At 46.1% G+C, this 12,960-nt stretch overlaps 1 protein-coding gene across 4 annotated transcripts in view; it reads right to left on the bottom strand.

The window, feature by feature from the left end:
* The window catches only part of LOC141088494 (ADP-ribosyl cyclase/cyclic ADP-ribose hydrolase 2-like), a 55,700-nt gene extending 42,958 nt beyond the window's left edge, over nucleotides 1–12,742 (bottom strand). Inside the window, exon 1 of one of the 4 annotated variants that reach the window (XM_073574609.1) lies at nucleotides 12,640–12,742. The gene's annotated coding sequence lies outside the window, so the exon portion shown is untranslated. Of the gene's footprint in view, nucleotides 1–12,365; nucleotides 12,509–12,639 lie in introns of those variants that run through there. The other 3 variants (XM_073574606.1, XM_073574607.1, XM_073574605.1) reach the window with 3 other exon arrangements.
* Between the last annotated feature and the right edge of the window lie 218 nt (nucleotides 12,743–12,960).

The raw sequence follows: 12,960 nt of genomic DNA, 5'->3' as shown, positions 1-12,960 counted from the left end.
TTTCATTCAGAGATATCTAGGATGTGGTATTTTAATGTTCCCTTTATTTTTTGGGCAGTGTGTATCAGTTACATCTTTATATCTATGTATTCTATGTGTATATGTCTATTCTATCTATTCTATTCTAACCTGTCACGCTGTGATTATACTGTACTGTATGTGCTGTTCCGTCTAAGTTATGCTTCTGTGGTTTGCATAGATTGTATTATTATTTCCATTCTTGTTTAATTGTCTTGCATTTCCGGGTCAGGGTTCAGCTCTTCTCGTCCTTCTAGCAGCCATTGTTAGTTTCACTTTCACCTGGGAGAGACATGCTTGTACCGAGCTGTGAAAGGCATCAGTTTTTCGACCACTTTGCTGTATCACTTTGTTAACACTCTGCATGTCTGGAGAACTTATTGTACTACCAATCATACGCTGTATGTCCAGAAATCCAATTAAACAAGTCTGGACTGTACAACCCCGGGTGTGCATCATCTCTCCGGATGCTGAGCAACATGGTCCTGTCTGCCCTGTATTAAGGAAACAAAAGTAGGACCTCTCCCAGCCCCTATTCACCAGCCACATCTTCATTCGCCTCATGCGGGGACAGAACAATCGAAAAACTGCCTTGAAGCCTGGCCAGAATTACCCTTATTTCCCTATCCACATGCCTGCGCTCTGCCTGCTCACATACTGCAGCCCTGCTCTGCTAAGAAACTGTCTGCAGCGTCACCCCAGACAGCATTGTGCATAGAGACTCTCTGTATATTATACAACATCGCTGCAGATTGTCGGACTGCAAAACCCCACAATTCTCCAAAAACAGCTTGGGAATCTTGTCAGGACGTCTTAACTAAGCTGCACTGCGATTTCCAGCCTCCAATTCAAAAGTTTAGTTTCTTAAAGAGACAGTGCACCTTCAATCAAAATGACCGAAAAAGACCCTGCACAGTCTCCCACTGCTGAAACAGAGCAAATACAACCTGATACTACCCATTATGAAGAGCGGAAAACAGAGCCAGCTTCAGAAACAGGTCAAGACTCACAACCGGTACGCTCCCTTAAGCCAAGGCTAAAGGTCTTCGAGTACTATCGTTCCACGAAGGATGAGTTCAATGACAACCTGGACGACCTATGGGCACGAGTCACCTCCCTCATGTCAAGCATCCAACGCCACAAAAATTATGCAGGGAGTCTACAGGACACTGTAAAATGGCTAGATACGGCCCACGGAAGATACAAGAGACTATTCACAAGGTACGCCGCCTTCCTAAAAGACTCTAATATTGATGAAGCTTCATCAGAGTTAAGCAAAGTAGATTCCACAGACAGAGAAAGGAACGCCGCCGTGCAAGACGCCAAAGATAAAGCGGAGCTCCGTATAGCTCATCTGCAAGAATCAAGATCCCACAGGTCAGGCTCATCCAGACACTCTTCTTGGTCATACAAATCATCCTGCTCAAGAACTTCAACCCTCAGCGACAGAATTCTAGAGGCCCGTTTAAACGCAGAGCGATCCAAACTAAGACGTTCCTTTACAGAAAAGAAAGCAGAAGCAGAGGCAGAAGCCAAGAAAGCAAAAGCAGAGGCAGAAGTCAAGAAAGCTGAAGCAGAGGCTCAAGCAAAGAAATTGCGCTAGCTGAAGTAAAAATACTTGAGCAAGCATTGAACCAAACCCTCGAACCGATTTGCCTACCACCACTGGAAGAAGATGACCCAGCTGTCCATACCAGTGATTACTTGCAGAAACAGATATCTGCAGCACACACCTTCTCCAGCGATGTTCAACCCAACAATGTGGAAACGTCCAAGTCAGCCCAACTTATGGTGCCAATGTTACCCACAGCATCTGCAGAGACCCAAGACCAACGCCATAATGTGTCCCCTCAGGAGCAGCAATCATAACAAGTCGACCACAAGACGCACTCCAGTCCATCTCCACAGTTTAAGCCGCAGTCATCGAATTCTCCAGAGATTAAACCACAGCTCAACCCTGCAGCAACATCATTCTACCCGGAAACAATTCACCCCTCCGCGCAACACAGCTTATACGCCCGAGGGGCACCACAAGCTAACATGGTAACAAGGAGTGAAGGATCAGACATGTCCGAGTTTGCCAGGTTTATGTTGAACAAATAGCTAATCAGCACCAGCCTCTCAAAGTTTGATGACTGTGCAGAGAACTACAGAGCCTGGAAAGCAACCTTCAAGATCGCCATTGCTGACCTCAACCCATCCATGGAACAAGAACTCGACCTCATGGTTAAATGGTTGGGTCCTGACTCCACAAACCGTATCAAGAGTTTTCGGACCGCTTACGTGGGGAAAGCTGAAGCAGGTCTGGCTGTTGCCTGGCTGAGACTCGAAAAACCTATGGCAGCGATGAAGCCATAGAAAAGTCCTTATTCAAGAGACTGCAGAACGTTCCAAGGATCAACCTTAAGGAAGCCCACAAGCTTCTGGACTTAAGTGATCTGCTTATGGAGCTGGAACTTGCAAAGAGAGACCCTCGTCTGTCTAGATTATGCTACCTGGACACTGCCCATGGGGTGAACCTAATCATCTCAAAGCTGACACATTGTCTGCAAGAGAAGTGGGCAGTGTGTGTCTCCAGGTACAAAAGGTCACATGATGTCACCTTTCCTCCATTCAATCAATTCTGCAAGTCCATCGACGAACAGGCCCAAATGAGGAACGACAATAGACTTCCTGGAGTCTAACACTGCAGCTCCAGCAACACCCTCATCAAGGTATGAAAGTGTCACACATAGACGCAAGGACTAGTGTAAGCGTCAGAAAGACTAACCTGCCACTACCTGTAGTAACTGCCGATAAACAGTACACTATTCTGTCGAGGGATAAGTCTTTCAATCGTGAGTGTCCCATTCACAAAAAAGCACACTCATTGAACAAATGTAGAGGCTTCAGGTCCAAAACCATGCAGAAGCACAAGAAAATCCTCAGTGAACTTGGGGTGTGTTTCAAGTGCTGCGCCTCATTAGAACATATGGCCAAGGACTGCAAATCTGCCATTAAGTGTGAAGAGTGTCATAGTGACAAAGACCCATCAGCTTTGTATCCAACCTCAGCCACCAGCGATCCAGCAGTCGCAGTTACCTCTAGTCCGGCTACAAGCCATGGCGGAGAGCCAGAGAATAATGCCAAATCTACCATGGCTGTCTCCTGCTCATGCTCAGAGGTATGTGGGGAGAGCCAAAGTGATAAATGCTGTGCCAGGATATGCCTAATCAGAGTTTATCCAGAAGGGCAACCAGAGAAGGCAGTAAAAATGTACGCCATCAATGACGATCATAGCAATCGATCCCTAGCTGGACCTAAGTTCTTTGAAGCCTTTGAAATCAAGGGACCAGCAACACCCTATACTCTGAATACTTGGTTGGGCCACATAGAGACTAGCGGCAGGAGGACACAAGCTTTCATTGCTTCTCCTATCAACGGAGGCATAGAAATACCCCTACCTGTGCTAATCGAATGCGACCAAGTACCCAATCAAAGGGATGAGATTCCAACCCCAGAAGCTGCGTTCCACCAACCACACCTAAGGCACCTAATCAGCGTTATCTCACCTATGGACGCAGATGCTGAAATCCTACTTCTGCTCGCCAGAGACAATTTAAGGATACATAAGGTCCGCCAACAGTGTAATGGTCCTGACTATGCCCCCTATGCACAGAGACTCGACTTGGGGTGGTAGTCATAGGAAATGTGTGCTTCGACCGAACAAGTGTCGATTCATTTAAGACCTATGTGCGCCGGGACGGAAGAACTACTTTCTGCAAACCATGCCCTCATCACTATGAGGTGATAGAGAAGCCTCCAGATCGTGTACAGCTGCCTGATGTCATTCCTTCTCCCTATGCAGAAGACTTGGGAAGATTGGTGTTTCATACAACTAAGATGTATATCTTTGTACTGTGTTAGCCAGTGGATAGAAAAATATTCAGGATTGAGAGTCCTCAGTAGTTGATACCTTTTAATGGCTAACTGAAAAGATGGTAATACATTGCAAGCTTTCGAGACTACTCAGGTCTCTTCATCAGGCAAGACTAATACAAAATCTGAAGTATATGTGACTTCAGATTTTGTATTAGTCTTGCCTGATGAAGAGACCTGAGTAGTCTCGAAAGCTTGCAATGTATTACCATCTTTTCAGTTAGCCATTAAAAGGTATCAACTACTGAGGACTCTCAATCCTGAATATTTTTCTCATACAACTAAGGATGACAACGAGGTAGCCCCGTCAATGGAAGACAAGGAATTTGTCAGGGTAATGGACAATGAGTTCCTTAAGGATGAGACCAATCACTGGGTTTTTCCCCTACCCTTCCGAGCTACCAGGGTAAGACTCCCTAACAATCATGAACAAGCCTTGTCCAGATTCAACTCTCTCCAGCGCACACTTAAGAACAAACCGGAGATGAAATAACACATTGTCACCTTTATGAGCAAGATATTCTGTAATAAACATGCGGAGCCAGCACCTCCCTTAAAGGAAAACGAGGAGTGCTGGTACCTACCCTCATTCGGAGTATATCACCCACGGAAACCTAAGCAAATTAGAGTTATCTTTGATTCAAGGGCCAAACATCAAGGCGTATCTCTCAATGATATCCTCCCCACGGGTCCTAATCTTACAAACAACCTAGTAGGAGTGTCGATGAGGTTCCGGAAAGAGCCCATTGCCATCACCACTGACATTGAACAGATGTTCCACTGTTTCATAGTCAGAGAAGACCATAGGAATTTCCTCAGGTTCCTGTGGTGCAAAGACAATGACCCCAGCAAAGAGATGGTGGAGTATCGCATGAGGGTGCATGTATTTGGAAACAGCCCTTCCCCTGCAGTGGCAACCTATGGCCTGCGGAGAACCGCACAAGAAGGAGAGTCCAAATATGGAACAGACGCCAGAGACTTTGTAGAGAATGACTTCTACGTAGATGATGGACTAAAATCTCTACCCACAGAAGAAGCAGTGATCGACCTACTCAAGAGGATCCAAGGTATGCTGTACCAGCTAAGCTTAGATTGCACAAAATTGCTTCAAACAGCCTGGCCATCATGAGAGCCTTTGAGTCAAGTAACCACGCACCAGGATTCAAGGACATAGACCTGGGACCAGACAGTTCGCCTGTGCAGAGAAGCTTAAGGTACTGTCACACTTAGCGATGTACCAGCGATCCCGACCAGCGATATGACGCAGTCAGGATCGCTGGTACATCGCTAAGTGGTCGCTAGTGAGCTGCCACACAGGCAGATCTCACCAGCGACATCGCTGGGGACGGGGGTCGCTACTTACCTGTCACACTAGGCGATCCTGCGTCCTCCCGCGCGCGTCCACGCTCGTCGCTCGTCTCTCCACAGGAAGCGCCGCAGGAAGCTGACGACGAGAAGCGATCCTGAACGTTCTCGCGCGATTAGCGATAACCAGCGGGAGAGCGGGTCGTAGGTAAGTATCAGACACAGCGATATCGCTAGCAATATCGCTATAACGTCACAAGTTATAGCGATATTGCTAGCGATATCGTTTAGTGTGACAGTACCTTTAGGCTTGAGGTGGAACCTGTCAGTCAACACCTTCAGTTTCCAAATCAACTGTGCAGGCAAACCATTCAATAAACGTGGTGTCCTGTCAGTGGTGAATAGCTTATACGACCCACTGGGATTCGTAGCACCAATTAACATACAAGGTAAATCCCTTCTGAGACAGCTTTCCGAAACTGTCAAGGACTGGGATGCCCCACTCCCTCCTGTTAAGGAACCAAAATGGGAAACCTGGAAGCAGTCATTGTGTGCTTTGGATGAAATCCATATACCAAGATGCTACTCCAGAATCTCACTTGCTGCTAGCACTAGGACGGAACTCCATGTGTTCTCAGACGCATCCACAGAAGCCATTCAAGCCGACAATCAAGATCACGTTGGGTTCATCTTCGGCAAGGCTAAGTTGACTCCCAAGCCTGACCACACTATTCCCAGGCTTGAACTCTGTGGGACCGTGCTTGCAGTGGAACGTGCAGACTTTATACAGCATGAGCTGGACACCAACATAGACGACATACAATACTACAGTGACAGTAAAGTTGTCTTAGGTTACATCTACAACCAAACAAGGCGCTTCTACATGTATGTCAGTAACTGCATCGAGAGAATAAGAAGGTCTTCCAAGTGTGAACAATGGCACTATATCCCATCTGAACTTAATCCAGCTGACCATGCCACTAGACCTATGTCTATAATGTCCTTTGCTAACTCTTCTTGGCTTTCAGTTCCTAAGTTTCTGTTGGAACAGAAAGGAAGTGAACGTGTCCAGGAAGTCTTCAGGATCCGGATGGCGATTCAGAAGTCTGCTCCGTGGTCAGTGCTTTGGCTACGAACACTAAACCAACCTCCAGCCTCGGTTGACAGTGCTTCGAACGCTTTTCCAATTGGATGAAACTTGTCAAGACTATAGCAAAGTTAGTCCAGATTGCGAGATCTTATCACAACTCACGTGGAGACAAAGAGTGTCACGGTTGGCACGTCTGCCATGAACCACTCTCTGCCGAGGACATTTCTCACTGTGAGTCTCTTATAATACGTTACGTCCAGCAGAGCGTATTCAGTACTGAATGGGAATGCTTATACCACAAACAGCAGATCCCTCTGAAAAGCCCCATTGCCCAATTTAATTCAGTAATGGACAGCTTCGGTTTGCTGAGAGCCGGTGGTCGTTTAGATCGAGCCAAGATTGTGGTTTCAGAGCAACATCCTTGCATCATTCCCAGTATACATCACATCACCGATTTACTGATCTGGCACTTTCATGAAAAAAACGAACACCAAGGCAGGCAGATCACAGAAGGCAAGTTACGGTCTGCAGGACTTTGGATTATAGGTATGAAAAGACGTGTAGCAGGATCACTACATCGCTGTGTGCAGTGTCGTAAAACCAAAGGAAATGCATCAACAAATGGCTGACCTGCCCACTGACAGACTGAGTGCCGAACCGCCTTTCACGTACGTTGGCTTAGATGTCTTTGGGCCATGGATGGTATCTCCACGCAAAACTCGAGGCGGGTATGCCAACAGCAAATGTTGGGCCGTACTATTCACTTGCATGAGTGTCCGTGCCGTTCACATAGAGGTGATAGAGTCTATGGACACATCCAGCCTGATCAACGCTCTCCAGCGTTTTCTAGCGATCAGAGGACCGGCGAAACAGTTAAGGTCCGACCGCGGAAGCAACTTCATTGGTGCATGTCGAGATCTGGATATTGACACCAAGCCAATTCAGGATCAACTGTCAGAAAGAGGTTGCACCTGGATCTTCAATCCTCCGCACAGTTCTCACATGGAAGGTTCCTGGGAAAGGATAATTGGGATCTCACGCAACAACTTGAACTCTATGCTTATGGACATAAACTCTTCAAGGCTTACGCATGAGACCTTGATTACTCTTCTGGCTGAAGTTTCTGCCATAATCATCTCAAGACCACTTGTCCCAGTGTCAATGGATCCCGAAATGCCAACCATTCTTTCGCCAGCTACTCTTCTTACCCAAAAGACTGGGAACCCGCTAACAGTCAATGGAGAGTTTACTCACGCAAAAACCTAACAGAAACAGTGGAAACATGTGCAATACTTCGCTGATTACTTCTGGAACAGGTGAAAAAAGGAGTATCTTGTGATTCTGCAAGGAAGAAGAAAATGGCGACAGAGTAAACCGAACTTGAAAGAAGGAGACATGGTGATAATGAAGGAACAACAAGCTCAAAGGATTGACTGGCCTATGGGAATCGTTACAAAAACTTTCCATAGTCAAGAGGGTAAGGTCCGGAAGGTGGAGCTGAAGGTCCTTAGGAAAGGTGAGCCTAAGACATTTCAGAGGCCAATCCACGAGCTCATATTGATACTACCAGTTGAGCATGTTCCGGTAGGATGAACCATGAACAGAACACTGCCCTAGTACTTCGTCCATTGGATTACCGTTGGGTTGGAGATAGTTTGGCCTAGTGTGGCTTCTCCGATCCGAAGATGGGTATCTTTGGATTGTCTCAGGAACTATCTGTCATCTACCTCGTTTTGACATTTTTATTGCATTGCATGCATATTTGTGTTTGTTTTCTAGGTTGTTGAACTTTAATTAAAAAAACAAAACAAAACATTAATATGGTGAATTCACTTACGGAATTTCAGACGGGGAGTGTGCTGTTCCATCTAAGTTATGCTTCTATGGTTTGTATAGATTATATTATTATTTCCATTCTTGTAAAATTGTCTTGCATTTGCTCTGCTGCCACCTGCTGGTCTTTTTTCTATATAGCAGCCTGCAGCTAATTAATCCTCATGGCATGCCTTCCACTTCTGGGTCAGGGTTCAACTCTTCTCTTCCTTCTAGCAGCCATTGTTAGTTTCACTTTCACCTGGGAGAGACATGCTTGTATCGAGCTGTGAAAGACATCAGTTTTTCGACCACTTTGATGTATCACTTTGTTAACACTCTGCATGTCTGGAGAACTTATTGTACTACCAATCATACACTGTATGTCCAGAATTCCAATTAAACAAGTCTGGACTGTACAATCCCTGGTGTGCATTATCTCTCCCGACGCTGAGCAACATGGTCCTGTCTGCCCTGTATTAAGGAAACAAAAGTAGGACCTCTCCCAGCCCCTATTCACCAGCCACATCTAAATTCGCCTCATGCGGGGACAGAACACTGGACGCGGCGCATGAATTGCTGGCTTTTCAGCTCTGTCTATCTATCTATCTATCTATCTATCTATCTATCTAATATATATGTGTGTTTTGAAGAATATTTCCTTTAAAAACGATGTGTAAATGACATGGAGAATTTCTCCATGTAAATACTCATATGAAACTTGCATTGCAATCGGATAGCAATCGCACTGCATTCGCATGTAAATTGGATGCTAGGTATGAAAACTCGGATTGTAATCCCATGAAAAACGCATTAGGCTATGTGCACACGATGCGGTTTCTGCTGTGGATCCGCAGCGGATTTGGCCCTGTGGATTCGCAGCAGAACTGCATCTGTACAGTAGCATTAAAGGCTATGTAAAGCAAAATCCGCAGTGCACATGCTGCGTTTTTTCCACGCAGATTTGCTGCGGATTGAAAAATACAGCATGTCACTTCTTTTGTGCGGTTTTGCTGCAGTTTTCCACCTGCTCCATTCTAGAAATCCGCAGGTGGAAAATCGCAGGGGAAAACCGAACAAAACATGCAGTAAAACCGCACAAAAAATGCTCTAAGTCCGCTGGAAAAATGCAGGTCATTTGACCTGCGGATTTGGTAAAATCTGAGCGGAAAATTCCACAGCAGATTCCGCACCGTGTGCACATAGCACTCATCCGACTTTGCAAAAACAAAATCGGACTGATTTTAAAATCGCTAGTGTGTCTCTGCCCTTATACTCACCTCTCATTATTATGTCATGTGATCTCTGAGACCAATCAGCACTGGCTTCACTCTCCTTTCCTACAAACGTAATTGACATTCAGAGGAAGTCAGAGCTGCGGTTGTCCTCTCACTTCCTCCGGATGTCTTGATTTTTCCTAAGGCGGGGAGAGTGAAGTTGTAAGGAGGAAGACAGGGCTGCAGGTACCTGTGCTGTGCCGGGTCCGGAACTATCGAGGCTGCGTTTCCTGGGGGAAGGAATAGGGGACCGAACAGGCCCCATGACCCAGGAACCCGGATGGAAGCTGAGGGAAGAAGTGCGCGAAGCTGCAGAGAGGCCCCCTGCCGTCAGCGTGCGAGCAGCAATGCAGGCAGCGCGCTATGCACCCGAACCGCTGGCACTGCGATGAACTGCAGCAGACTGACAGCAGAGGCTAAGAGGAAGTGCGCACAACGGCAAACAGTTTTGGTGTGGACAGCGACATGCAGCAGAGAGAGAGAGGCGCTCCGTCCCTTGAGCTCCGGCGCTCCGCAGGCCTGCGTCCGTTTTCTCCCACCGCTACCAGCGGGGACTTGAGAGAGAGGTGCAGTGTGCCCGGTGACAGCCAGAGAGCAAGGTGTCATATGCTACTCTTCCGTGAATACAGTGCACGTGCCACATAAGAGAAACCGGGTACGGGACAGACATTTGCTTCCTGATTTGCCAGTTTATACTTGCCGGTCTACGTTGGACGCGGACAGTGCTGTGGCCTTAACTGTCTCGGCCGCATCAATTTATGGACTAGGGGCTCAGCGGCAGGTACCGGAGACCGACCGCTGCCGCCAGAAGACAGATTGTCACTTAAAGGACCGCATCTGTGATCCCAGCCGTCGACCGGACTACAACCCCCAGCAGATCATCGGGTGAGGAGCATAAAGGACACGATAGGTTTACTAACTGGACTGTTATTATTCTGCATTTACTGTTCTTATCATCTACTCTCTTAACCATTCATCTCCCTGCGAGGAGTTAACCTCCTGTCCGTCACTTCATCCCGCAACCTGCTTACAAAGTCAGCGTTGATTGGCCGTAGGGGTCGCGTGACATGATAATGTCATGTCAACTCCGGGAGAGCCAGTGTCGACATCACTGGAACAGCACCACCACCAGACGTGAGTACAGTTGTGGCCAAAAGTATTGACACCCCTGCAATTCTGTCAGATAATACTCAGTTTCTTCCTGAGAATGATTGCAAACACAAATTCTTTGGTATTATTATCTACATTTCATTTGTCTTAAATGAAAAAACACAAAAAGAATTGTCCTAAAGAAAAATTGGATATAATTCCATACCAAACATAAAAAAGAGGGTGGACAAAAGTATTGGCACTGTTCGAAAAATCATGTGATGCTTCTCTAATTTGTGTAATTAACAGCACCTGTAACTTACCTGTGGCACCTAACAGGTGTTGGCAATAACTAAATCACACTTGCAGCCAGTTGACATGGATTAAATTTGACTCAACCTCTGTCCTGTGTCCTTGTGTGTACCACATTGAGCATGGAGAAAAGAAAGAAGACCAAAGAACTGTCTGAGGACTTGAGAAACCAAATTGTGAGGAAGCATGAGCAATCTCAAGGCTACAAGTCCATCTCCAAAGACCTGAATGTTCCTGTGTCTACCGTGCACAGTGTCATCAAGAAGTTTAAAGCTCATGGCACTGTGGCTAACCTCCCTAGATGTGGACGGAAAAGAAAAATTGACAAGAGATTTCAACGCAAGATTGTGCGGATGTTGGATAAAGAACCTCGACTAACATCCAAACAAGTTCAAACTGCCCTGCAGTCCGAGGGTACAACAGTGTCAACCCGTACTATCTGTCGGCGTCTGAATGAAAAGGGACTGTATGGTAGGAGACCCAGGAAGACCCCACTTCTTACCCCGAGACATAAAAAAGCCAGGCTGGAGTTTGCCAAAACTTACCTGAAAAAGCCTAAAACGTTTTGGAAGAATGTTCTGTGGTCAGATGAGACAAAAGTATAGCTTTTTTGGGCAAAGGCATCAACATAGAGTTTACAGGAGAAAAAAAGAGGCATTCAAAGAAAAGAACACGGTCCCTACAGTCAAACATGGCGGAGGTTCCCTGATGTTTTGGGGTTGCTTTGCTGCCTCTGGCACTGGACTGCTTGACCGTGTGCATGGCATTATGAAGTCAGAAGACTACCAACAAATTTTGCAGCATAATGTAGGGCCCAGTGTGAGAAAGCTGGGTCTCCCTCAGAGGTCATGGGTCTTCCAGCAGGACAATGACCCAAAACACACTTCAAAAAGCACTAGAAAATTGTTTGAGAGAAAGCACTGGAGACTTCTAAGGTGGCCAGCAATGAGTCCAGACCTGAATCCCATAGAACACCTGTGGAGAGATCTAAAAATGGCAGTTTGGAGAAGGCACCCTTCAAATATCAGGGACCTGGAGCAGTTTGCCAAAGAAGAATGGTCTAAAATTCCAGCAGAGCATTGTAAGAAACTCATTGATGGTTACCGGAAGCGGTTGGTCACAGTTATTTTGGCTAAAGGTTGTGCAACCAAGTATTAGGCTGAGGGTGCCAATTCTTTTGTCTGGCCCATTTTTGGAGTTTTGAGTGAAATGATCAATGTTTTGCTTTTTGCTTCATTCTCTTTTGTGTTTTTTCATTTAAGACAAATTAAATGAAGATAATAATACCAAAGAATTTGTGTTTGCAATCATTCTCAGGAAGAAACTGAGTATTATCTGACAGAATTGCAGGGGTGTCAATACTTTTGGCCACAACTGTATATGTGTTAGTATTTTTCTGGGGGGAAATATAGGGATTCAGCAGGGTAGTCTAAGTAGTGAACAAACCCTGTAACGCACCACTCCAGCGTTGTTGTTTTTTTTAAAATTTTACTCTTGGAGTGGTGCCACTAATGTAAATACCCTGCCTCTACTCTTATACTTACCAGCCGCCGTCTTCCTCTGTTCTCGGTGACACCCTCGCGTGTCTTCTGCAGGTTGTGATCTGCCGGATCGCTCCTGTGTTTGCTTGTTGGACCGAAAGTCACAACTCAATGTAAGGGAGGACACAGTTGTGTTTTTCCCCATATATATGATATGTGTGCCCCGCCCGCTTACTTTATCACAATGCACATGCTGCGGGTGAGGTACTGACTCGCTGCGCTGTGTCCTGCAGCTTCCTACTAACCCTATGAGATGATGAATAGAGTCGTCCCATACCTTGGAGAATCTGTGAGTCCAGAGTGACCCCACTTCTAATGGCGGAAGATTATGCTTGCAGGAATACGTCTTACTACTTTTCCACTCAGCTCCTGGTAGTTAATATTCACTTATTACAAAGCTCCTGTGTTATTAAGTCTCTGTGGCCATTATCATTGCACTTTGATCCTCTCGACTTCTGCACAGACAACACTAAAGGGAACCTGTCACCCCCCCCAGGTGTTTTTAAGTAAAAGAGCCACCTTGTGCAGCACTAATGCTGCATTCTGTCAAGGTGGCTCTGTTACTTAGCTTCCATTCCACCGCAGAAATAATCGCTTA

The sequence above is a fragment of the Dendrobates tinctorius genome, unplaced genomic scaffold (assembly GCF_039654945.1).
Source record: "Dendrobates tinctorius isolate UK_male_01 unplaced genomic scaffold, ASM3965494v1 ptg000039l, whole genome shotgun sequence".
In the NCBI taxonomy this organism is placed as follows: Eukaryota; Metazoa; Chordata; class Amphibia; order Anura; family Dendrobatidae; genus Dendrobates; species Dendrobates tinctorius.
Note: the sequence above shows the minus strand (reverse complement) of the source record. Positions and strands in the feature narration are given on the sequence as shown.